At 37.0% G+C, this 25,049-nt stretch overlaps 1 protein-coding gene across 14 annotated transcripts in view; it reads right to left on the reverse strand.

Moving 5' to 3' along the window:
* The window catches only part of PARD3B (par-3 family cell polarity regulator beta), a 1,159,019-nt gene that overhangs the window by 370,618 nt on the left and 763,352 nt on the right, over positions 1-25,049 (reverse strand). The window contains exon 17 of one of the 14 annotated variants that reach the window (XM_086344531.1): positions 1-25,049. This exon is cut by the window's left edge and continues 20,445 nt beyond it; it is cut by the window's right edge and continues 7,092 nt beyond it. The exons of the other annotated variants lie outside the window; for them this stretch is intronic. The gene's annotated coding sequence lies outside the window, so the exon portion shown is untranslated. 14 annotated transcript variants of the gene reach the window in all.

A 25,049-nucleotide genomic window follows, 5' to 3' on the forward strand; every position in this document is an offset into this window, starting at 1 on the left:
TTAAAAAAAATTGTCGATGTAAAAGTGAAATATGTAAAATAAGGAATATAGAAAAAGTAGGTGTTAATAAAAACAAATGTTATATATCATATATGTTTAATAATAAACATTTCTCACTGGAGTGACCAAGATGGCTAGGCTTTGTTTTTGGAAGTAATATTAAAAGAAATTGCAATAGAAATGTCTAAGATGGCTTGAAGAATGAAGCATTTTTCTCTACACATCAGAGAATGAAATTAGTAGGCTGGTAACTTCTGAATGTACAAAGTTGGAAATTTATGATGTATACTAAACCCCAAAATGCCATAGAAAAAGCACATACACATGCTATTTCAAAAGAGTAAGAAAATAAAGAATGCAGATATAAAATTCTTTTAAGATTAATATTTATGTAAATTAAATGGAATATTATTTAAGATTGCAAATTAAATGCAAAAAAAAAATAGTAGTAGTAGTGTTAGTCATTCAGTCGTGTCCAACTTTTTCTGACCCCATGGACTGCAGCCCGCCAGGCTCCCTTGTCCATGGAATTCTCCAGGCAAGAATACTGGAGTAATTGCCATTCCCTTCTCCAAGGGATCTTCCCAACCCAGGGATCGAACCCAGGTCTCCCACATTGCAGGGAGATTCTTTACCATCTGAGCCACCAGGGAAGCCTTCTAAGATCTAGATCTACACACACACACACACACACACACACACACATATATGAGGGAAAACTGCCTGATTTTTTAAAAATACTGTAAATGTCCAAGTATAAATTATCTAAGCTAATATATGGATAATGTAAACCAGGAACCAATCCTCAAAAGCAGTAAAGTAGCCAAAGTAACTTCATACACTCAGATGGGTTGTGTGCTCTGTAGCCCTTGGGACACCACTAACCTGACTCATAGGTAGTTGATATGAATAGCCCCCTCCCACTCCCACAGGGAGCTGGGCAACATGGTAGACTATGGAGTAACTAAAACTAAACAACATAGGTAACTCACAAAAGTAATGCTTTTCAAGCTACACTTACAAATAGCATTTAATATGGCTGCAGAATACAGAGTGACTATAAGCATTGTGGGCTCAGCATGATACACAGCGCATGGTCAGAATACATGATGGACTGAATGAATAAAGTGAGTGTTTTCCAAAATGTAAGCTCACAACATTTCAAACAAGAAAGTAGATACTCAGTCTAGGAGGAACTGGTAAACTCTTAGGCAAGTGTATTTTATACTTTTACTGAATATTTCTCTCCTGGATTCATAGTCAAGATGGAGAAGACTGGCCTCAAAGTAGCAGCTTTTTAGATCACTGCTTGTGGGTTTACATCTTTACTGAAGGAGGAGAAGGTCATGGGAAGGAAAGAGCCTCTATGGAAGCTGACCCAAGTGTAGAGAGGGAATTTCCATCTGCTTCCACTCCAGTTGTGTTTTGCTACCCTCAGAAGGAGCAGAGTTCACCCTAAGATTAACAAAGGAATGAAAGCTTTCCACTAGGTAACAATGCAAAGAAGAAATGGATAGCTCGATTTTTCCAACATTAATGGGAATTCACAGTATTCACTCTTTAGTAATTGAGAGTTGATTGTATATATAAATACTTAGTTGTAACTGTTAAAGTGAAAATTTAGGTTAAAGAAAATCACTGAAGCAATCAACACAATTTATTATTCATTACATTCCTGCAATGTATGTGTTAGTTGCTGTTCAGAGAACACTGAACTAGTTTATATGTAATTTTTACTGTCTACATTGTAAGACTCCTTTATTTTCAATTATGTTAGGCATTTTAAGTTAAATTTAGGGGAAAAACTGATATATAATAAAAGGGACAATTTTTAATTGGTTAACTCATCTGTCTTAAGTCCAATTACCTGTTTTCTATCCAGAATCCTTTCTCATCATGACCAGTTCAAAGCACTCATCTCCCCATGCATTCTTGCACTTCTAGGTTACTATGTAATAGTTCTGAATAATAAGATGTAAACAAATCTTCTGAGGTTAAATTTCTGGAAAGCTACTGTTTTCTGGATAAAAGAAGCAGAAACAGCTATTATGTCTTTTGCATCTTCATCTATCCTCCACCCTGCCTGGAACAGGGAAGGGCAGCTGCCTTTTTGCAAATATGAGGTTGAAAGCCACACAGTATGGATGAAGCAACAGGAGGTCAGAAGGAGCCTGGAGATATGGTGACTTGTTTGAGCACCTATACCAATCCTGGCCAGATTGCTTTTGCCCTTCTTGATGCCTAAGAAAAATAAACTCTTTTTTGGTGAAACCATTGTCATTGACTCCACTAGTTGAAACAAACACATCCTAGTAAAAACAACTAATTATGAAAATACAATGGTCCTTACATGTAATATGTTAAACTCTACACATTTCCTGCTACTGGTGCTGTTTGTTCATGATAAGTTCAGGACAGTTTAGTTCAGTCACTCAGTTGTGTCTGACTCTTTGCGACCCCATGGACTGCAGGATGCCAGGCCTCCCTGTCCATCACCAACTCTCAGAGCTTACTCAAACTCGTGTCCATTGAGTCGGTGATGCCATCCAACCATCTCATCCTCTGTCATCCCCTTCTCCTCCTGCCTTCAATCTTTCCCAGAATCAGGGTCTTTTCAAAAGAGTCAGTTCTTCCCATCAGGTGGCCTAAGTATTGGAGTTTCAGCTGTGGCATCAGTCCTTCCAATGAACACCCAGGACTGATCTCCTTTAGGATGGATTGGTTGGATCTCCTTGCTATCCAAGGGACTCAAGAGTCTTCTCCAACACCACAGTTCAAAAGCATCAATTCTTCGGCGCTCAGCTTTCTTTATAGTGCAACTCTCACACAACTACTGGAAAAATCACAGCTTTGACTAGACGGACCTTTGTTGGTAAAGTAATGTCTCTGCTTTTTAATATGCTGTCTAGGTTGGTCATAACTTTTCTTCTAAGGAGCAAGTGTCTTTTAATTTCATGGCTGCAGTCACCATCTGCAGTGGTGATTTTGGAGCCCCCAAAAATAAAGTCTGACACTGTTTCCATTCTTCTCCCATCTATTTACCATGAAGTGATGGGACCGGATGCCATGATCTTAGTTTTCTGAATGTTGAGCTTTAAGCCAACTTTTCCACTCTGTCTTTCACTTTCATCAAGAGGCTCTTTAGTTCTTCTTCACTTTCTGCCATAAGGGTGGTGTCATCTGCATATAAAAGGTTATTGATATTTCTCCCAGCAATCTTGATTCTAGCTTGTGCTTCATCCAGCCCAGCATTTCACATGATGTACTCCACACATAAATTAAATAAGCAGGGTGACAATATAAAGCCTTGACGTACTCCTTTCCCAATTTGGAACCAGTCTGTTGTTTCATGTCCAGTTCTAACTGTTGCTTCTTGACCTGCATACAGATTTCTCAAGAGCCAGGTTAGGTGGTCTGATATTCCAGTCTCTTGAAGTATTTTCCACAGTTTGTTGTGATCCACACAGTCAAAGGCTTTGGCATAGTTAATAAAGCAGAAAATGTTTTTCTGGAATCCTCTTGCTTTTCCAATAATCCAACAGATGTTTGCAATTTGATCTCTGGTTTCTCTGCCTTTTCTAAATCCATTTTGAACATCTGGAAGTTCACAGTTCATGTACTGTTGAAGCCTGGCTTGGAGAATTTTGGAGGATTACTTTGCTAGCATGTGAGATGAGTGCAATTGTGCAGTAGTTTGAACATTCTTTGGCATTGCCTTTCTTTGGGATTGGAATGAAAACTGACCTTTTCCAGTCCTGTGGCTACTGCTGAGTTTTCCAAACTTGCTAGCATATTGAGCGCAGCACTTTCACAGCATCATCTTTCAGGATTTGGAATAGCTCAACTGGAATTCCATCACCTCCACTAGCTTTGTTCATAGTGATGGTTCCTAAGGCCTAATTGACTTCACATTCCAGGATGTCTGGCTCTAGGTGGATGATCACACCATCGTGATTATCTGGGTCATGAAGATCTTTTTTGTATAGTTCTTCTGTGTATTCTTGCCACCTCTTCTTAATATCTTCTGCTTCTGTTAAGTCCATGCCATTTCTATCCTTTATTGTTCCCATCTTTGCATGAAATGTTCCCTTGGTATCTCTAATTTTCTTGAAGGGATCTCTAGTCTTTCCCATTCTATTGTTTTCCCCTATTTCTTTGCATTGGTCGCTGAGGAAGGCTTTCTTATCTCTCCTTGCTATTACTATGGCCAAAGGTTCATGACATTGTACAGGAGGCAGTGATTTAGACTATCCCCAAGAAAAAGAAATGCAAAAAGGCAAAATCGTTGTCTGAGGAGGCCTTACAAATAGCTGTAAAAATTAGATAAGCGAAAGGCAAAGGAGAAAAGGAAAGATTTATGGTAAGTATGGTCTATCCAATATAAATATAATTTTGAGGAAAATAATCAGAGGGATTAGGGGACATATGATCTAAAACAGGACTGTCTAAGAAAATGTGTGACAAGGTGATAAATATATATTGCAGTGTTACATTTTGAGAAATCTAATTAAGCAAAACTTTACCAGAATCAAACTCCTTGCCTTTCATTCAAGGAATCAGACAAAATAGGAACATCTTGTTACTAATCTTAACAGAGGAAGCTAATACAGTGTTAAAATAAAACCAATTTAAGATAAAATAATTTATATGTCCAATATAATCTTTTTTATTGAAATATAGTTGATATATAATATTATATTAGTTTCAGGTGTGAAACATGACTTTTTTTTGTATACATTAAGAGATAATCAATTAATCTAGTTAATACTATAAAACATTTTCTTTCAAAACCAATGTGAATGCATTAGTGGAAACCAACCTGGGATTTCTGGTCTATATTTGGGTCGCTTTAAGAAAACAATAGGCAACATTAACGAGGATTTGTGAGTTAGTTCTAAATATCAATATGATGATGACTAGCAACTGTACATTTTAGTAAGCTCAGAAACATCCTAAAAGAGAAACTACTTTTTCTTTGGGTTAAAATTATACACACATGTTACTGGCATGTTTACTTATATTTTTCTGGCATGTTTACTTATATGTCAATAATTAGAGACTGAATCATCAACCAGTCAATCACTATTACTTATCAATGTTATTTTTTTCATGAAGGAAATTCTTCCAACATTGAGGCTATGAGGGTTTCCAGCTATCATCCTCAGTAGCAAATGCTTGACACTGGAGTTTCATATATTCTCAAGTGACTCTGAAGGCCCTTGTCTGGCAGCAATCTGATATTTTGCTGAGGCATGAATCTGAATCACTGCAGAAAATGCACATGGCACAAAGTCCAGCTTCTGAAACCTTTAGAGCATGATTTTTCTCCACTTGTCTTTGGATATATAGGAATGCATCTCAAGTGATCATTTTCTAGATCCAGGTAAGCTATAATGGAGTAATGTAATTTATGATCAAATTTATTTTAATAGCAGCATTTATTATTTTTCACAGTGTGAAGGGCTTCCCTGGTGGCTCAGATAGTAAAGAATCTGCCTGCAGTGTGGGAAACCTGGGTTCGATGCCTGCGTTGGGAAGATCCCCTGGAGGAGGGCATGGCAACCCACTCCAGTATTCTTGCCTAGAGAACCCTCAAGGATAGAGGAGCCTGGTGGGCTACAGTCCATGGAGTCAAAAGGAGTTGGACACAACTGAGCAACTAAGCCCAACAACAACAGTGGTGTGACAATTGGTGTTGTTTGGTTCTTCCAACCCCATTCCCAGCCAACTTCTTTCTTCTTGCAACTGGAATAGAGGCTAGAAAATCAAATACTTATACCCCAGCTGACTCTGGGCCAGAAGCTATGTGCAGAAGCGGGTTGGAGCCTCCTGGGGGAAGGCCTTAGCTTTTACTAATAGCAAAGACAAACGTGGCACTATCCTTCCACTCCTTTTAACCTTTTCTTGTCTTCACCAAGGGGTTTATGCCCAGAGTTGCCATGAGAGAGTCAAAAGGGAGAAGCTAAGACAGCAAAAGATACAACCAACCCAGGGAACTCCCCTCTCCTCCTCTTCCCTGCCAGCAGGTGCATTTACCTATTATAAAAAAATATAAATATAAATCCTACTTCTTTAGTAGAGCTTTCTGTTACTTGTAGCTTGGAGCATTTCTAACTGACACAAATAGTATTATTAATTAATTTAGTCCTATACTTAGAGCATTACTGTCTGAAGGACCCGAAGATTCTCTTAAAACCTTCCATTATTTGGTTTATTTCAGGAAGAAAACTACATATAATACTGCTATTTGTGAATTAGGAGATTGGTGAAAGTATCAGGAGGAATTCTAGAAAATATTTAGCCTATGAAGCATTCCAAAAGTGGAGATATATATAGCTTCCTTTCAGGTGATCCAATTCACATTGCTTGCTCAACTAGGCAAATATCTTTCATATTTTAATTTGGTTTTTGAAAGGGAATATTTTTACTAGGAAAAAAATATTTCTGACAGTTAAAATGATTATTACTGTTCAGAGGGAAATTACTAATTATGCCTTGTCACAGACTAATGCATTTTTGTTTGTCAGGTCTGAGTTTGGTTATTGAGAATTAGCAGCCCAGGAGCTCAATTGCCCCTGGGGGAACTTAAAAACAATCAATGAAATTCCTAAATATAAATTCCTGAACACAAAAGTTCTCAGAAACTCTAACAAGGTGTGAACATTGATTTCTCTCTCCTACACATGAAACATGACCTGAGAAAGACTTCCTTTTTTATGTCTGAATTATACTACTGATGACAAAAACCAGCAATTGGAAAATAACTTGCAAGTAGTATACTTAGGGTATCATTAGTTTCATAAGAATAAGTATCAAAAAGTTTTTAGCACAAAAGTCTAAATGCTATTTTAAAAACACTCGAGACCTTTAATCACCGAGAACTTGAATTCAAGGAATTAGGAAAGTATAATAAAATAAGTTGTTATCTAGGTAGGAATTTATCTACCTTGTTCATCTGAAGTCAAATGCAATTAATTCTAAACTTTGAGTGATTTATTTTAAAAAGTTTAAAGTGACTTAGGTTCACATCTAGAACCCTTACTATTTGCATTGACATCTCAAGTTTCCTCATCTATAAAATGGAATAATACCCACTCTTCCAATCTCACAGGTTTTCTGAAATGGGATGATTTATATTTTATTAATAAGATGAACCACTTGCTTGGTAATTCACACTTGAGCATGTCTTTTTTCTTTTTTTTTTTTATTAGAACATTACATTTTCTTCCTTTTGAGCAATTCCAGTCCACAAATGAAATAACTTCTAAGAGAGTCTCTTGTTATCATCTCATTAATGAGGTTGTTAAAGTGATGTGATTTCTTGTTCTTTTTCCACTTCTTTTCCAGTCATGATCATATTTAAACCTTCACTCATTTCAAAAATGTTTCCAAAGAGTTAAGAGGTCTCTTTTGCCAAACTTCTAGTACATTCCCTGAAACTATATATATATATATATATATTAATTTTTTTTGCTTATTTTGGACTGGGCATACATTTCAGAATTAAAATTTTAGTATTACTTATGGACCTTCCTTTTTACTTTTTTATTCACAAATTACTGCCTTATAACACTCGTGACATTAGAGCACTAGGTTCTTTACACTTCATTTCAAATTAAATGTTTCTGTGCACTTGAAACTCAATTTTCTTTCTCTTGTTTTCCCAGGGTGTTCTTAACGCCCAGAAAAGTATAGCATCTTAAGAGTGCTGACCAGTAATCTGAATCAATACTGGCCTCTGCCAGGATCTTTTACTACAAATCTCTAACAATTCTTTTGTTCCTAGTGTTATGACAGAGTCAATTTGATTTCCAAGTTGATGCTCATTTCTCTCCTAATATATTGGAATAAAGTGTTTTCAAGAACCAATTATACAAGCAGACCTTAATCGGTCTGTCTTCATGCTTATTTACTTTTACTAATGCATGTTTGTCACAAGACATGGTGATGCACAACCTCTAATTTACTTTGTGATCAAATCCCTGATGATCAGCAGTTCCTACTTTGGCACAATATTAATGAGTTCTTGCAGTTGACTCTAAAACATTTCGGTGTCAGCATTCTTTCTTGCTGGAGAAGGCAAGGAGAATGATGGTTATGTTCACTAGGCCTCTCTCACTAAAAGACCCGGGATGAGAGCGGCCCTGCCATTTAGCCTTAAGAGTTTGATTCATAACCAACAGAGTTGGTACCATATAAAATATGGCGGCAGCCTTTTTCCTTACAGTATTAAGAAAAACATTCTTCCTTTAATCTAGAGATTAAATTAGTTATCTTGAATGTCTGAGGTCCTTCAGGATACCCAGGAATTTTCTGTCCTCTTAAAATCAAGCCATGGACTAAAGAACATGCTAGGAATTGCTAAAAACTAAAATTTCAGTCTTTTCATTCTTTTTGTTTGTTTGTTTACTATCATTATTTGTTAAATGGATTTATTCAGTATTCAGTCTTCAATCTTCCTTCTCTCTAATGAAGCCAGCTACTAAACTGGAATATTTTACTGCTGATATAAATTACAATGAGATCAAAGTCACCTCTGAGGACTGCAGGATCATTAAAATTAGGGCATACTATGACATTTGCATGACATTTTTGCTTCTGAGCTTGCTTTTGCTTTCCCTGTTGTCTGGAACGCCTTCCTCTCTCTTCTGTCATGATCCAAAGCCAGCCAATCCTTCAAAGCTCAGGCTAAATCCTTCCTTGATGAATACAGCCCACGCTGCTCTTGCCTGTCTCTAAACCCTGTTGCCCTCTTGTTTGTGTCACACAGTCTGGTACTTTCTATTTCAGTCTAGTATTTATAAATCACTTGTTCTTAATTGTTTCATATGTATAAGTTTTACTTTCTCTGAAAATTTGCTCCCTATGCCTTTTACTTCTTTTGGGTTCTCACAGTATTTCATGCAATATCAAGACATGGCAAGAAGTCAAGAGTTACTATCTAATGTCATAATTTGTATGAGTGTATGAATGTTAAAGAAGTTCTGTTATCAGTATTGGCAGAAATGGAGAAATATAACTGGGACTATAAAAGAAAAAGGGAACATATAAGAAAAGGGAACATATAAGAAAAGGGAACATAGAGTGAATTCTCATCTTTAAAAATCCAAAGTATGCATTATTAAAATTTCAAAATGCATTAGCTTAGCTTTAATTTTAGCAAATAAATTAAATAAATAAAAACCTTTTGGAAAATAACAGCAGATATTCTAAATTTTGTGAGAGAAATGCCCCCTTTCCTACTTTTTCTTTAGTATCATTAAGATTGAAGACAGGATTCTTTTTGTTGAGAATGCTCCTGATAGCCTGGACTGCAATGGTAATTCAATAACAAGTCTGAAAAGTGGCATGTCTCACTGATAATCACTTATATTCCTTCAATCCAACTCTGAAAACCACACATGCTAGCTAAGTCCAAGGGGAAAGCCCCCTACCATAGCTCACCTCTTCCTCTTTCCTCAATGATGGATGACATAGATAGAGCAAGATACTGAAAAGAATCCTTTTATTGTCAAAAGAGGTGCTTCCCCTGTGGCTCAGCAGTAAAGAATCTGTCTGCAATGCAGGAGACACAAGAGATGTGAGTTCGATCCTTGGGTCAGCATTCTTGCCTGGGAAATTCCATGGACAGAGGCTTCTGATGGGCTGAAGTCCATAAGGTCACAAAGAGTCGGACACAACTGAGCCACTTAACACATATACACATTGTCAAAAGAATAGCATGACTAGTTCAAACCGAGGAAAGCCAAAATCATGCTTTATGAAATTAGTCCCAGTGAAAGGAGAAAAGTGGAGAGAGACACAGGCTGGTATAGAAAACAGCAACAAAAGCATACTGCCTGGTAACATTTTGAATACTCTCTAGGTGCTACACTAAGCACTTCCTTTGACCTAACTCTCAGTGTTGGATGTTAGCACATGTGCCTCAAGAGAAATTACCAAGCAACAGTTGCTTATGACACCAACAGAGTCTAATAATTGTATTTTTGGTCTATAATCCTGCATGAAGTTATAAGCTATAAAACCAAATTTATTTTCATTATTATTAATATATTGGGTTATCATATCATTATTATCCTTCCTTAAAATACCACTACATCTTGAATGAGATAAGACAGTGTTCAGCATATTTTTGTTCTAAGTTCACTGGATTCTCTGTGTCTAGTTACACAGTTTCCAAATTCTATTAAAGATGCTAAAATTTATTCTAGAAGTAGCTGCACTTTAGTCTTAGATAAACTATTCGGTGGGTTTGGGAATAGTAAATCAATAGATATTTTATAAAAATTTAATTTTCTTTCCATGAAATGGAAGTCTAAAAGGCAAAGCATATTCAGATAAGGACCTATGTATTTTTCAAGGATATAGTAGTATGATCTTAGTAGGAGAAATACTTTAAATTTTTGGTAAGATGTTTCTAATGAGTCTTCTGATTGATGCCTTATGTGATATGCAAGTTACTTTTAATAAAAATCAAAGGCCTTTCTCTCAAGATTTACATTTTATGTCACCAAAGTTCCAAGATGATAAAAATCTATATGAATAGAGAATTTCTAGGCTCTAAGCTGATAGCCTGTTTAATTTAATAAATATGTATCTGATAAAATTCACTTCTGAAAAATCCAATGATTGACTCTCTTAATTTTCTATACTAGCATGTGACTTGCAACTACTATAATTAATGAATATCAAGTTTTAAAAAGAGCACTATTAATTTAAAAACTAAAAATATTTCCCTTGTTACCAATGTTTTTCTAGAAGAGAGCTTGTCTCATTTCTGAGAATAAAACAATGAAAAGTGACATCTACATAACTACACTGAATTGAATATCTCTTCTATGAAGTTTCAATATGTCAGCAGCAATATTGAAAGTAGCATATCAAAAAGCACCTGAGAGGCCATCCTAATCCACACATATAGGAAATTATCCCACTTGTAGGGAGAAAAACAGTCATCATTACATAAGCATATCAAAACTCAATGAGGAAAAAGGAGCTGCAGAGCTTTTCATGTAATTTTAAAAGTAAATATTCCATAATGTTCCTAACATTTAGAGATTGAATATCAGATTTTTACTCTTGAAAGTGCATACCACTCCAATAGTCCCCAAAGGCCAGCATGTAAATAGATATTTTATTTTCACCCTTGGAAGTCTTTTCTTTGTCTAAGCTTAAAAAAAAAAGAAATATTAATTATGTTAGTTAGAGTAAGTCATTGTGCCATTTTCAACCAGTTTTGGTATTGAGGTTTTTTCCCTGCTTACTCTGAGGGCAGTAAAGCTTAGAGCAATTTTTGTGAAAATTTCAACATTAATATGGGCAAACACACGCATAAAGATTATGCAAATGAAAATAAGATTATCTATGTATGTAATATGAGTTACTAATTAACTATAGATATAATAAAGTCATTCTTTGAAAATCTTCACATTTTGTATGTGTGTAAAAAAGTATTTTGAAGTAATAAGAAAATGTGTCTATTAATCTCTGAAGATGAAAAGTAGAAAAAAGAGAAAACAGTGTATTTCTATAATTAACTACTTTAGGAAGAACATATCATCATTCATTCAACATTTATTTTTACTAAGTGGAAATATGTGTATGCACTGACTTTTGTCAACTGATCAGAACAGACAACTAATATGATAAACAAGCATAAAATTGCATTTTAAAGGAAAACACAAGACTATATGGGAAAGTCAGTGCAAATTTCATTTCATAATGACTTCTATGTACTCATATCAAACTAATATTGAAAAACTTGAACAGAAATCTCATTTTTCTGTTTAAGATCCCTGAAAAATACAAATATATAAATTGATTTAACTTGATATAGAATTTGTAACTGCTAAAAATTTTGCATTTCCATACAGCTGCTACTTTTCAGAGAAAAATTCTAGTCGTTTCAAGCCATTGAACATGATAATAGCAAAAATGAGATTGAACATTAACTCTAGCAACTGCCTTTCCCTTCATCTTAAGATTTTAGTTAACCAAATGAATTAATACTTGCTAACACTTTTAAAGAATTATTACTTAATTTAATCTGTGCAATCTTGTGGACAAATCCAAGTTTCAATATCTCCTTTAAGCAGATGACTTCTAAATCTGTATTGCTAACCTTGACCTCTCTCTTGAGTTTCAAATGCTTATTTCAAATGCCTCTTCCTCATAATTTGGATTTTCTTCATGGTTCCTTTCTTTTGATCAAAGGCACCAACCTTCTTCCTGATCTTCAAGTTTAAAAGTCTCAGATAAGTGTTGAGTACCTCCCTAACTCTTGTACACAAATATAGGAAATTCTCAAGTCCTATATACCCTATGTCTGCAACATCTTTTAATAACACATTTATTGATTATCCTACTCTAACAATTGTCTTCAACCTCCCATTACTGCTTACATAAAATAACTCAGTAATCTAGTTGGTCCAAAAAGAAATACTGCTTAATCAACTAACACTAACATTTCTTCTATTTTTTTTCTAGAGGCTTTATAGTTTTAGCTTTTACATTTAGATCTATAAGTCATTCTGAATAGATTTCTTATCAAATGTAAAGCACAGGTATAGGTCCTTCTCTGGTTATCAAGCTATTCCTCGTCGAAGGCTTCAAAGAAGAAAAATGACATGATCTATCTAGGTTTCAGTTTTGGGCTTCCCTTGTGGCTCAGCTGGTAAGGAATCTGCCTGAAATGCAGAAGACCTGGGTTGGGAAGATCCCCTGGAGAAGGGAAAGGCTACCCACTCCTGTATTCTGGCCTGAAGAATTCCATGGACTGTATAGTTCATGGGGTCATAAAGAGTCAAACACGACTGAGTGACTTTCACTTTCATGTTTCATTTTAAGATGGTCATTCGGTCTGCCATTTAAATGATATTGTGAGACATATGGCAAGGAAAACAAATTTCTATGGCATAGCCCCTATCTGTACTTACTACTATCCATCACTTTTGTTTAGATTCTCCTTCCTTTTGTTACTCCCTGCTTTCATATACTGCTACTGTTTCCATCCACTACTCCTTTTTCACCTAGATTACTCCTCCTTGGATGAAAGGAAGGAGCCAAAGATGAGGGAGAAAATGAAGATGGAAGAGAAAGCTATTCATTGATTGGAGAAGACCTTGGAAGAAATGAATTCAGCATACAAGTGACTGCTTAGCTTTGGAGAGGGAATGATGCATCTCTTCCAACATCCACCTCTTTACCCTCTTACTCTTGTTATTTCTTTCTCTAGATCCACAAAGTATTATTCTTACAGCAGCTCACCAGTAACCCTGGGCCTCACATTAGCTGTAGCTTGCCTTTTGGTAGCATTCTCTACCTAGTCTGCAGAATCTTAAATGTTCACAATTTCAAAACAAGCTCTAATGGCTGATATCCCTGGAAATAAATTGACTACTCTAATAAGTACCTGCATGTAGAAATAAATATTTTATGAAAAATTATTTGTTAGCACTTGAGAAGTGAATACAAGGTAAAGCAATAAATGGACCATTTCAAGCTGTCCTTTCTTTTAGGCACTGCTGTACACATTTCATAGAGTTCCTTAACAAAAAGTATTTTTTTTTTTTTGAGTATGTGTGTGTATTCTGTGTTTCTATTATATGGTACTCTATATGACTTCTATGACTGCAACATATTGAATGCATTTTAACTTATTAAAGGGAATTTACAAGAAAACAACTTTACCCATACCCTCTAACACTCAAGTAACAACTTCATGACCAGATGAAAAGGTGCTTCCTCTTTCTCACACTTCAGAAGCAATGCAGGGATGATTTCTAATTTGCCCCCTCTGCCACAGCCATATGCTCTGAAATGCAAGCTAGAGGGGCAGATGTTTAATCTGGGAAATGATCCAAATTCATGACCTCCTTGGAGCCAAGGGTATTGTGCGTGTGATGTCAGCCCTGGATGCTATATCCAGAAATTCTAACTCATAGAAACAAAGGATTAAATGGCATAGAAAAAGAAAAAGAAAAGTCTACTAATTTATTTATCCATGACAGATAACTAGCCCATTATCTGTTCTACTAAAGCTGGCCAAGCTAGTATTTTCATTCTAGAGAACTAATGGGGTATCTGTAATCCTAGTAGACTCCAACAGCAAAGATAGCTCTTCAGTAATAGATCTGTGAGCTGATGTAATCCACATTCTTACGTCATTCCTTTGCCCAATCTCAGCTCCTATTCTATAGTAACACGAGTCTTGCATAAATGATAAATTGCACAAAAATTCTTTAAAAAAGTATGAGAATTTCTGGACTTCAGAAAGAGAAAAACCAAAGAGCATTTGGTACAAAAAGGAGAACATGTGGAAGGATAGCATTTGCTGGAATGAATAGGGCTGGTTTTGATTTCTTTTAGTACTTAAAGGATTTACCAAACAGCCTTTTCATAAGATACTCTTTGGGTGTGGTTATGACAATGAATTCACTTTGAAGAGTGTTCTAGGAGTTCAGGAAAAAAAAATTTAATTAGCATCTGATCCATGCCCACATAGGTAATGTCAAGTAGCCAGGTAAGACTCTTCTTCCCTACTTGACACACATGATAATCTGATAAAATCTTCTTTGTAAATTCTACTTTATTTCTTCCAATGAATCATTATAATAATAATCTCTAGACAGTGTAATAAACCATTGCTTGTAATTTCAAGCTTCCTTGGTAGCTCAACTGGTAAAGAATCTGCCTGCAATGTGGGAGACCTGGGTTTAATCCCTGGGTTAGGAAGATCCCTGGAGAAGGGGACAGCTACCCACTCCAGTAGTCTAGCCTGGAGAATTCCATGGACTGTATAGTCCATGGGGTCACAGAGTCAGACAGGACTGAGTGACTTTTACTTGTAATTTCAAATATAACCAGAACTTTTTATTACACGGTTTCTTATGAAGTCAATTTTCCATTTCAAACTTTCTCAGCATATTAGGGACAGCATTCTCAACTTTGTTCCTATGTCATGTTGGTTTCCATATATTTCTAAAAAGTATTTTGTCAAAAGTAACCTAGATCCAGAGAGATAAAGCCATATCTGGTGAGCATGTGCTCTAATCTGCATTGAGCCCAGTGGTTTATTTGAACTTAGCCATTTACAAAGGATAACCATTCATTCATTCAGCAATTATTAGACTTGAGATGTCTGTTTCCAGCTATGTATTAATTCTCAAAATCCTGATAATAAAACAGAAATAGATCCTGGATAAATTTTAAAAGAGTATTAATTCAAATGCATTGCTTAGCTAATAGGAAATTAAAGGAAATTCTGAAGCAAAAAAACCCTCAAAAGGTCCTACAATCTTAGTAGAAGGGGGACTAAGAAACCTCAATCCTCAAATACACTTTCCTCAGCAAAGAGAATTCAAGAAAATGTCTCTTAACTCTGACTCTAGAAAGGGAAATAACAATGAAAAAAAATAAAAAAATCATTAACTCTGAGAATTTTCAACCACAGAACTGTCCTCTTGGAGGTATTTAATCAAGCGTATTTTCTCCCAATTAAATAAGCTGTCGGCCAGGAAATTAAACGAAAGTGGTTCAGGTTAGTCATACTCTGCCTGTACCCCAAAGGAAGCAAATCTAAATATTCTATTGAGAAAAGTACATGCAAATCTGCCTCCCCCAAATGTTCACACATTAAATCCAACCAAATATGACATCCCAGAGAAATTATGAAGAAAGTCACTGTGGATGGAATCAGCAGAAACATGAAACATGAAATTCTAACACTGGAATTAGAAGGTAGATATGGAGAAATTACTCAGAATGAAATTCAGAATCAAGGAGACAGAAAAGTATGAAAGATGTCAAAGAGACATGACTGAAGAGTGAGACCTAACACACACCTAGTAAGAGGTCTACTGGGGAACAGGAGCATTAACACAATTTCCCAGAGGGAGTGGAAAACATTAATATACAACCGTAGGCGACACATCATATATGAAGAAAGATAATATTGAGTTGGTCAAAAAGTTTGTTTGAGTTTTTCCGTAAGATGCGACAGGAAAACTCGAATGAACTTTTTGGCCAACCCAATATAAAGAAACCTACAGCGAGACCTAGACTGTAGTGAAAGTGCATATCAAAGACAAAGAGAATTTAAAATTATCCAGAGAAGAGACTGACCGCTGGTACAGAGAGGCCAAATAGACCAACAGTGGACTTTTCATGGGAAAAGCCAGGAGACAGCAGAAACATCATCTTTGGTGTGCTACCAGCTTAACACTGTACACTCGGCAAAACTAGTTGCCAAGAACAAGATGTTCTCTGATAAACAATATGCAGTATAATCAATAGACCATCATTAGAGGAATGTCTGAAGAATATACTTGAGAGAGGAGGAAAATGACCCCAGAAGGAAGATCTGAGATATAAGAAAGAATGATAAAATAAATTTATTATACACCTGTAAGTTTGAACAAATAGTAAATACAGAAAACATTAAAATTAGTATATAATCTGTGGGATCAAAAAATAAGAAAAAATGGAACATAGTACAGAAATTAAGAAGGAGCAAGGAGAATGAAAGAGAATGAAAGTAAAGTTCCTTGTGTTGTTTAGAAAAAGGATTAAGTATGAATTAATTTCATATTTTGTTAAGTATATTTCATAAAAGTGAAGTATATAATCTTCAAATTAACATAAGAAAAAAATTGAACTTAAAGACAAAAAGAAATAGGAATTTATCCTAAGAGGATAAGAAGTGGCTTGTGTAGAAAATAGGGTGAAATAAAAGTCGCTCAGTCATGTCCGACTCTCTGTGACCCCATGGACTGTAGCCTGCCGGGTTCCTCTATCCATGGTATTCTTCAGGCAAGAATACTGGAGTAGGTAGCCTCTCCCTTCTCCAGGGGATCTTCCCAATCCAGGAATCAAACCCAGGTCTCCCATATTACAGGCAGATTCTTTACCATCTGAGTCAAAAGGGAAGCCCATAAAATAGGATGATAACCATAAACCTAAATATGTTAGTAATCTCAATACATGTAAATGTGCCAAATTTTCAGTTACAATTCAGACTGTCAGGCCGAACACAGCAACAACAAAAAAATTAAGACACAAACAAAAAACATAAATACAAGAAGAGTTTGAAAGTAAAAATATGCAAAAAAAAAAAAAAAAAGAAAGAAAGAAAGAAAAGAAAAAGACTCAGCAAATGCTGACTATTGCTCGAGCTCATGTTCCATAGGTAGAGGAGACAGTCAGTAGGTTAAAGACACATATACACAGAGGAAGTGACAGAAACTGACTTATTTTGTCTGCTTTAGATGGGGTGGTCAGGTAAGGTATTTTTGAAAAAAGAATACTTGACCTAAGAACTGAATCAGAAGGAATCAGCCACATGAAGGTTTGGGAGATCATTCTGAACAGAAGGAAGGTATGTGCAAAGGGCTCCCAAAGAGAAAAAGTAGTGGGGGCAAATTCAGCAAGGTAGGCAGGAAGATGAGGCCGGGTCTTGGGGGCTCACAGTAAGAAATGAAGATCATTTTCTGTGAATGATGGGAAGCCATGAGAGGGTTTTGACCATTTGAGGACATTATTTGATTCATGTTTTCCAGATGTCTCTCTGGGTTTTGTGGGGAAAATGGAAACTGTAGAGAGTCGAGAAGTTCAGAGGTTACTCAAGGCATGACGTGATGGAGGCTTGGGCAAGGATGGGAGAGGAAAGCTCTGGGTTGTATTTCCATGAGACCAGCCTGATTTCCTGCTGGATTTATGGGATAGGTAAAGAAAGGTGACCCATGAAGGCTGATTCTGCATTTGTAAAACTGTCCATGCTCACAAAGAACGGTGTCATTGTATCTGTTATGCTTCCTCTAGATGAAGATGGTCTCTAACAGAATGTACATCAAAATGTAACCCAAGTTAAACTTGATGGAGACAGTTCATAGTAAGAAATAGCTAACAATTTGGACAATTCTTTGCTAAAGGAGCTGACAGAGGATGACAAAAGATGAGATTATTGGATGGCATCACCGATTCAATGGAAATGAGTTTGAGCAAGCTCCAGGAGTTGATTAATGACTGAGAAGCCAGGCATGCTGTAGTCCATGGGGTTGCAGAGTTGGACATGATGCTAAAGCTGAAACTCCAGTACTTTGGCCACCTCATGCAAAGAGTTGACTCATTGGAAAAGACTCTGATGCTGGGAGGGATTGGGGGCAGGAAGAGAAGGGGACGACAGAGGATGAGATGGCTGGATGGCATCACTGACTCAATGGACGTGAGTCTGAGTGAACTCCGGGAGTTGGTGATGGACAGGGAGGCCTGGCGTGCTGCGATTCATGGGGTCGCAAAGAGTAGGACACGACTGAACGACTGAACTGAACTGAACTGAGCGACTGAACTGAACTGAAAGGGCCTTCAACCAGAATTGAAGGCATTGGTCCATGGACAGGAAATGGGGACCAGATTGTGAGTATTACAAAGCCCAAAACCTCAGAGTGGAGGCACATATCTCAAACTATCAAACTAAGATTTTCTGAGCTTTGCAAAAAATAACAATGATGATGATTCTGTACATGCTGATGGAAACTTCCAAAGTTCATCACTATCTTCCAAACTTCGGCAATCTCTGTCACTCGAATTCAGGATATTTTGCCATTTTCACATATCAGTTTATACGAAATTTCCGTACTCAGTTCAGTCACTCAGTCACGTCCGACTCTTTGGGACCCCATAACTGCAGCATGCCAGGCCTCCCTGTCCATCACCAACTCCCAGAGTTCACCTAAACCCATGTCCATTGTGTCAGTGATGCCATCCAACCATCTCATCCTCTGTCGTCCCCTTCTCCTCCTGCCCTCAGTCTTTCCAGCATCAGGGTCTTTTTAAATGAGTCAGCTCTCTGCATCAGGTGGCCAAAGTATTGGAGTTTCAGCTTCAGCATCAGTCCCTCCAATGAACACCCAGGACTAATCTCTTTTAGGATGGACTGGTTGGATCTCCTTGCAGTCCAAGGGACTCTCAAGAGTCTTCTCCAACACCACAGTTCAAAAGCATCAATTCTTCGGCACTCAGCTTTATTTATAGTCCAACTCTCACATCCATACATGACCACTGGAAAAACCATAGCCTTGACTAGACGGACCTTTGTTGACAAAGTAATGTCTCTGCTTTTGAATATGCTGTCTACTGGTCATAACTTTCCTTCCAAGGAGTAAGCGTCTTTTAATTTCATGGCTGCAATCACCATCTGCAGTGATTGTGGAGCCCAAAGAAATAAAGTCAGCCACTGTTTCCACTGTTTCCCCATCTATCTGCCATGAAATGATGGGACCAGATGCCATGATCTTCATTTTCTGAATGTTGAGCTTTAAGCCAAATTTTTCACTCTCCTCTTTCACTTTCATCAAGAGGCTCTTTAGTTCTTCTTCACTTTCTGCCATTAAGGGTGGTGTCATTTGCATATCTGAGGTTATTGATATTCCTCCTGGCAATCTTGATTCCAGCTTGTGCTTCCTCCAGCCTGCTGTTTCTCATGATGTACTTTGCATATAAGTTAAATAAACAGGGTAACAATATACAGCCTTGACGTACTCTTTTCCTATTTGGAACCAGTCTGTTGTTCCATGTCCAGTTCTAACTGTTGCTTCCTGACCTGTATACAGGTTTCTCAAGAGGCAGGTCAGATGGTTGGTATTCCTATCTCTTTCAGAATTTTCCACAGTTTATTGTGACCCATACATTCAAAGGCTTTGGCATAGTCAATATTCTTTAAAATCTCATTTATTAATACCCATTAATATAGATGCACACTTTATTTTTTTTTAATTTTATTTTATTTTTAAACTTTACAATATTGTGTTAGTTTTGCCAAATATTGAAATGAATCTGCCACAGGTATACATGTGTTCCCCATCCTGAACCCTCCTCTCTCCTCCCTCCCCATACCATTCCTCTGGGTCGTCCCAGTGCACCAGCCCCAAGCATCCAGTATCGTGCATCAAACCTGGACTGGCGACTCGTTTCATACATGATATTATACATGCTTCACACTTTAAAAAAACAAAAAGTGTTTGTTCATATACATCACTTGAAATATTTCATGAACCACTAGCTCAGTAATCCAAACCAATAGTAACATTTTCTCTGAGGTCTGTTAGAATAATAACTTCACTCCAGTATTCTTGGGCTTCCCTGGTGGCTCAGATGGTAAAGAATCCACTTGCAATGTGGGAGACCTTGGTTCAATCCCTGGGTTGGGAAGATCCCCTGGAGGCGGGCATGCCAAGCCACTCCAGTATTCTCGCCTGGAGAATCCCCATGAACAGAGGAGCCTGGTAGGCTGCCGTCCACTGGGTCGCAAAGAGTCGGACACAACTGAGCAACTAAGCACAGCACAGTACAACAAGACGCCTTCGTAACCAATTTGACACCAACATTTTTAATTCCTCTAACAAATTCCTGATGGTCATATCATGATATTTTAGAGAACTATCTGCCTTTTTCCTTCTCTCTTTGCAGTTGTAGTTTTCCTGGTTGAAAAGGCAGGCACATTTTAAAAATCGGATTGGTTAATAAAAGGGTTTTTATTCAAATGGTAACTCTGAACAGCTTTGTTCTAATGGGGTGGAATATGTAACTTGTTTTCTGTAGGTGTGTGGTTTCTAATTATCCATAGAGTGAGAATGAATTTGCATTTGCTTATTTTAGCTAGAAGGAGTAATCTAGGTTGCTTTTTCTTTTTAATTTTTACATATTCATCATGAGCCCTCTTAATAATTCAGCTTTTATTGGACACAGTTGGGCAACATGAATCTCTAAAAAAAAAGAAAAAGAAACTTTTGTACCTAGCATGAAGTGGATGCCTTACTGAATCAATTTCAAAGACTAAGTTCCTGCCTTCTAGGATATCAAAAATTGACAGGGGAGTTTAACATACCCTAAGTATGTTTTTCATTGGCACATTTTCCAGCAACCCATAAATGAGGTATCTCATGGTTAAGTCTCTCTCTATTCCCTTCCTCCTGAAATACTTTTGGCTCCCAAATAGTTCCCAGTGTGATTGTGGGATTCAGCCCTCTCATTTCCTTCCCAGAAACTATCCCTTTTCCTGTGGTTCTTCTGTGCATATTCTGTGCCAGTCCCCATGCTAAATCACCTCATTTATGCAATGTTTCAATGATTAGATTCAGCATGTAAAATTGTAGAATGTAGATAACAGAGTCCTCCCACCTATATGAGGAAAAGGTAGGACTTGGGATCCTTGATGGTCTAAGGAAGTCACGACTATTGATCAAAGGAGATTGAGAAGCAGCCTGTGGAATTCCTCGGGGACTAACTGGCTCTGGAGCAGAAGTATGAGCTAGAGAAGGAAAGGGTGAGAGAAATTCAAAAGTATAAAGACAGAGCCCAAAGACACCTGAAGTTAAACAAAGCTAGATACCAGAGGAGACCCCAGTGTGAAGAAGCTTGGGAGGGCTGCTCAGGGAAGTAGGCCTTCAGGGAGTTCCACTGGGGCTTAGAGACATGAAAGAACAAGATCTGATCAGATGGCATGGTGAGCAGCTCTGTGAATTGGGAACAAGTGTGATGAGGCTGATAGGGTGGAATGGAGGGTGATGGTGGCATGAGACAGGCTGCAAGGGCAGCTCAAGACAAGGGATAGAGGACACGCTATGATTTGTTAACAGTATTGAAATGTATCCTTGCTGATAGAGCCTAAATACAGGAGCATATGAATGTTTTTTAAGTAGGCAAAAACTTTCTTGAAATATACATGTCTTTTAATGCTTCCCTCTCCCAACCCAGTATTCATTTATGAAATTCATATGTGTGTATACAGACACACCTTATCTAAATACCAACATTATCAAAGCCAATATATTCTAAATGTTTTTCACCATTACTCTGCAATGTCATATCTCTGTGCACGCAAGCTCAGTTGTGTCTGACTCGTTCAACCCCATGGACTGGAGCCCACCAGCATCCTCTGTTCATGGGATTTCCCAGGCAAGAAAAATGGAGTGGGTTGCCATTTCCTCTTCCAGGGGATCTTCTTGACCCAGGGATTGAACCCATGTCTCCTGCATTGCAGGTGGATTTTTTACCACTCATCAAACATTAAAAAAAAAATTAGGCTTTGAGATATTTTATGTTATTCAACACAGATAGGGTACCTGTTATGTAAGGGCTGATTTTCAGATGTCTCAGGTTGGATTTTAAATTTGTCCTTTCAATATCATATGTTGGCTAATTTTTTATCTGGGAAAATTTCAGAATTAAAAGCATTGCCAGAACTACTAAAGATCTATTCACTTGATACTGGCACCTAGATTACCCATAAAAGTTTAAAATAAAAGGCCTTACAAACAGGGAGCTGTAACCCCTCTCGGTCATCGGAATCAGAATGTCTCTGTTTTCTCTCTCCACACAGATTTACATGTAACATAACCTTCCTTAGAAGAGTGGTGTTAAATTCCGGGTCTCAGTGTAAACCTTTCTGAAATAATTATAAAGAAACAGAAAAGCTTTCTAGCCCCTGCCAAACCTACTCTGGATAAAGGATTGTCAACATTTAGTTATAGTGTCCAATAGTGTTATTGAAATAGTTTCACTGCAAAAAGTTTACTTAAAACATCCTAAAACTAAATACAAAGGAAAGAGAACAGAGTTGGGGCTCTTAACATAAATGTAACTTAACATTTATAGTTCTAATGTTTTCAAGAATGTGATTTGTTTTTACCCATAACACATCCAAGTCCATACAGTAAGAGTCTGACTGATGATGGCATTCCTATGTAATTTTTAAGTCACTTGTTTCCTGTGGCTCCTACTGTTGTTCCTCTCCAGTTGCAGAATAAGTACAAAGTCACTTACTCCTTGGAAGGAAAGTTATGACCAACCTAGATAGCATATTCAAAAGTAGAGACATTACTTTGCCAACAAAGGTCCGTCTAGTCAAGGCTATGGTTTTTCCAGTAGTCATATATGGATGTGAGAGTTGGACTGTGAAGAAGGCTGAGTACCGAAGAATTGATGCTTTTGAACTGTGGTGTTGGAGAAGACTGTTGAAGAGTCCCTTGGACTGCAAGGAGATCCAACCAGTCCATCCTAAAGGAGATCAGTCCTGGGTGTTTTTTGGAAGGACTGATGCTAAAGCTGAAACTCCAGTACTTTGGCCACCTCATGCGAAGAGTTGACTCATTGGAAAAGACTCTGATGCTGGGAGGGGTTGGGGGCAGGAGGAGAAGGGGACGACAGAGGATGAGATGGCTGGATGGCATCACCGACTCAATGGACATGAGTTTGAGTGAACTCCGGGAGTTGGTGATGGACAGGAAGGCCTGGCGTGCTGCAATTCATGGGGTTGCAAAGAGTCGGACACGACTGAGCGACTGAACTGAACTGGGTACAGATAGCTCAGCCTACAGTAAAGTTCTGATGTTAAACATTTAACTTATGTTTATCAACCATTTGATATTACATGTCATCATTTAATACTATTTTTCACTGCAGATGCTCACTCTGGCATTTAGAAACCCTATTAGAATTCTCAGTTCCAAACCACTGTTTTCCAAATATACAAGATCCATATCCCCATGGAAGCTGAAGCTTGAGAGTTCAGTCACATTAGAAGAACTTGGCATACATAGAATAGGCTCTTTTTCTAAAATAATTTTTAATTTGTTCAAAAAGTTAAAACTTAAACAATAGATTTTATAAATCAATGAACACTTAAACATAGTAAATTTTATCTGCATAGATAAACTGCCTTTAGTTTAGATAAATTATAAGAAAAACAGGATAATAAAGATTTTCACTGCTGAGAATTTCATAATGTAAATATCAATATATAAAGGCATAGGGGAAAAAATATGTACCAACTACACCATATTAACGAATGCCTACTGGAGCTCAGAATAGAATAATTTGTCTTGTATATTCATATTTAGGGGGAAATAACTAGAACACTATAATACAAATATAAAGTATAATGAATAGCAACTATAAACAGATACAAATTGTGTGCAAAGTCTGCCATAAACTGAAAAAAATACAGATTTTTGTATACATAAGCTTATCATTCTGGTAGGTTTCAGTGAGAGAAAAGGAAAAGGAGAAAAGACTAGTGCTGTGCTAAATTATTCTATCTTTCTGTTATCCTTGCGGGTTGGGGGAAATTTTGAGGATTTTAATGATAGTTCAGGTTATTAAATCAGGCAAAACTGGTATCAGTGACATCTGAATTCACAAAGCAAGAGTTTGTGGAAGAGAAGTCAATAGGTCTGACTACTTGGGGCTTTGGTGGGCAGTGATTTTCCCTAAGTAACACTCCTTAAAAGAAGTTGGTTGTACTAGACATATATAATGATCCACTTAGTCCTATCTTTCTATAATTTCACCATAAATAAAGAATTGAGAATATAACTGCAAAAGGTAAGAACATTTTAGTTCAGGGAAAAATCACAGCTGTTTTGCAAATCAACTCTTGAATGCAGTATGTGCATGCATATGTATAAATATATTGTTATACAGTTTCCCATCCAATTTTGTTTCAGTGACTTAAACACATCCCAATATGGGCTACCTATTATTTATAGTGTTTCTTATATTCTTGGCCAGCCTATTGAACAGTTCTATAACACAACTGTGTACAGACTTTGACATCACCAAGGAAATTGAGCCCATTAACATCTTTAATTCTTTACCCCTCTACCTACACATTTATCTATAACACATGTATCCTTGCTACTTTCCCCATGATCTTGGCTCATCTTCTTCAAAGTCAACTGCTATAAAACTACAATCATTCTTATCCCTTTAATAATTTTCTCTTTCTTTATTCTCTTACAAATATCTCTTTCTTCTCAGTCCACAAACTTGGTCCAGTGTTTCTCATTAATGACATGAAATGGAACAACAATGACAATTTCTTCTCTAGATACACCTCTCTCTTTTCTGTTAATATTAAACTTCTAGAAAGATCAGCTATGCTTATTTCTACCTCCCATTTCTCCTCACTTCATTTTGATCTGGCTATCCGTCTCCTGTCCAGCAGAAGTGACTACCCATGGCCATTTTTCAGTCTCCAAACCTAGTAAAATGCA

The sequence above is a fragment of the Bos grunniens genome, chromosome 2, assembly GCF_055505025.1.
Source record: "Bos grunniens cultivar Pamir isolate PY7600 chromosome 2, Bosgru_T2T1.0, whole genome shotgun sequence".
In the NCBI taxonomy this organism is placed as follows: Eukaryota; Metazoa; Chordata; class Mammalia; order Artiodactyla; family Bovidae; genus Bos; species Bos grunniens.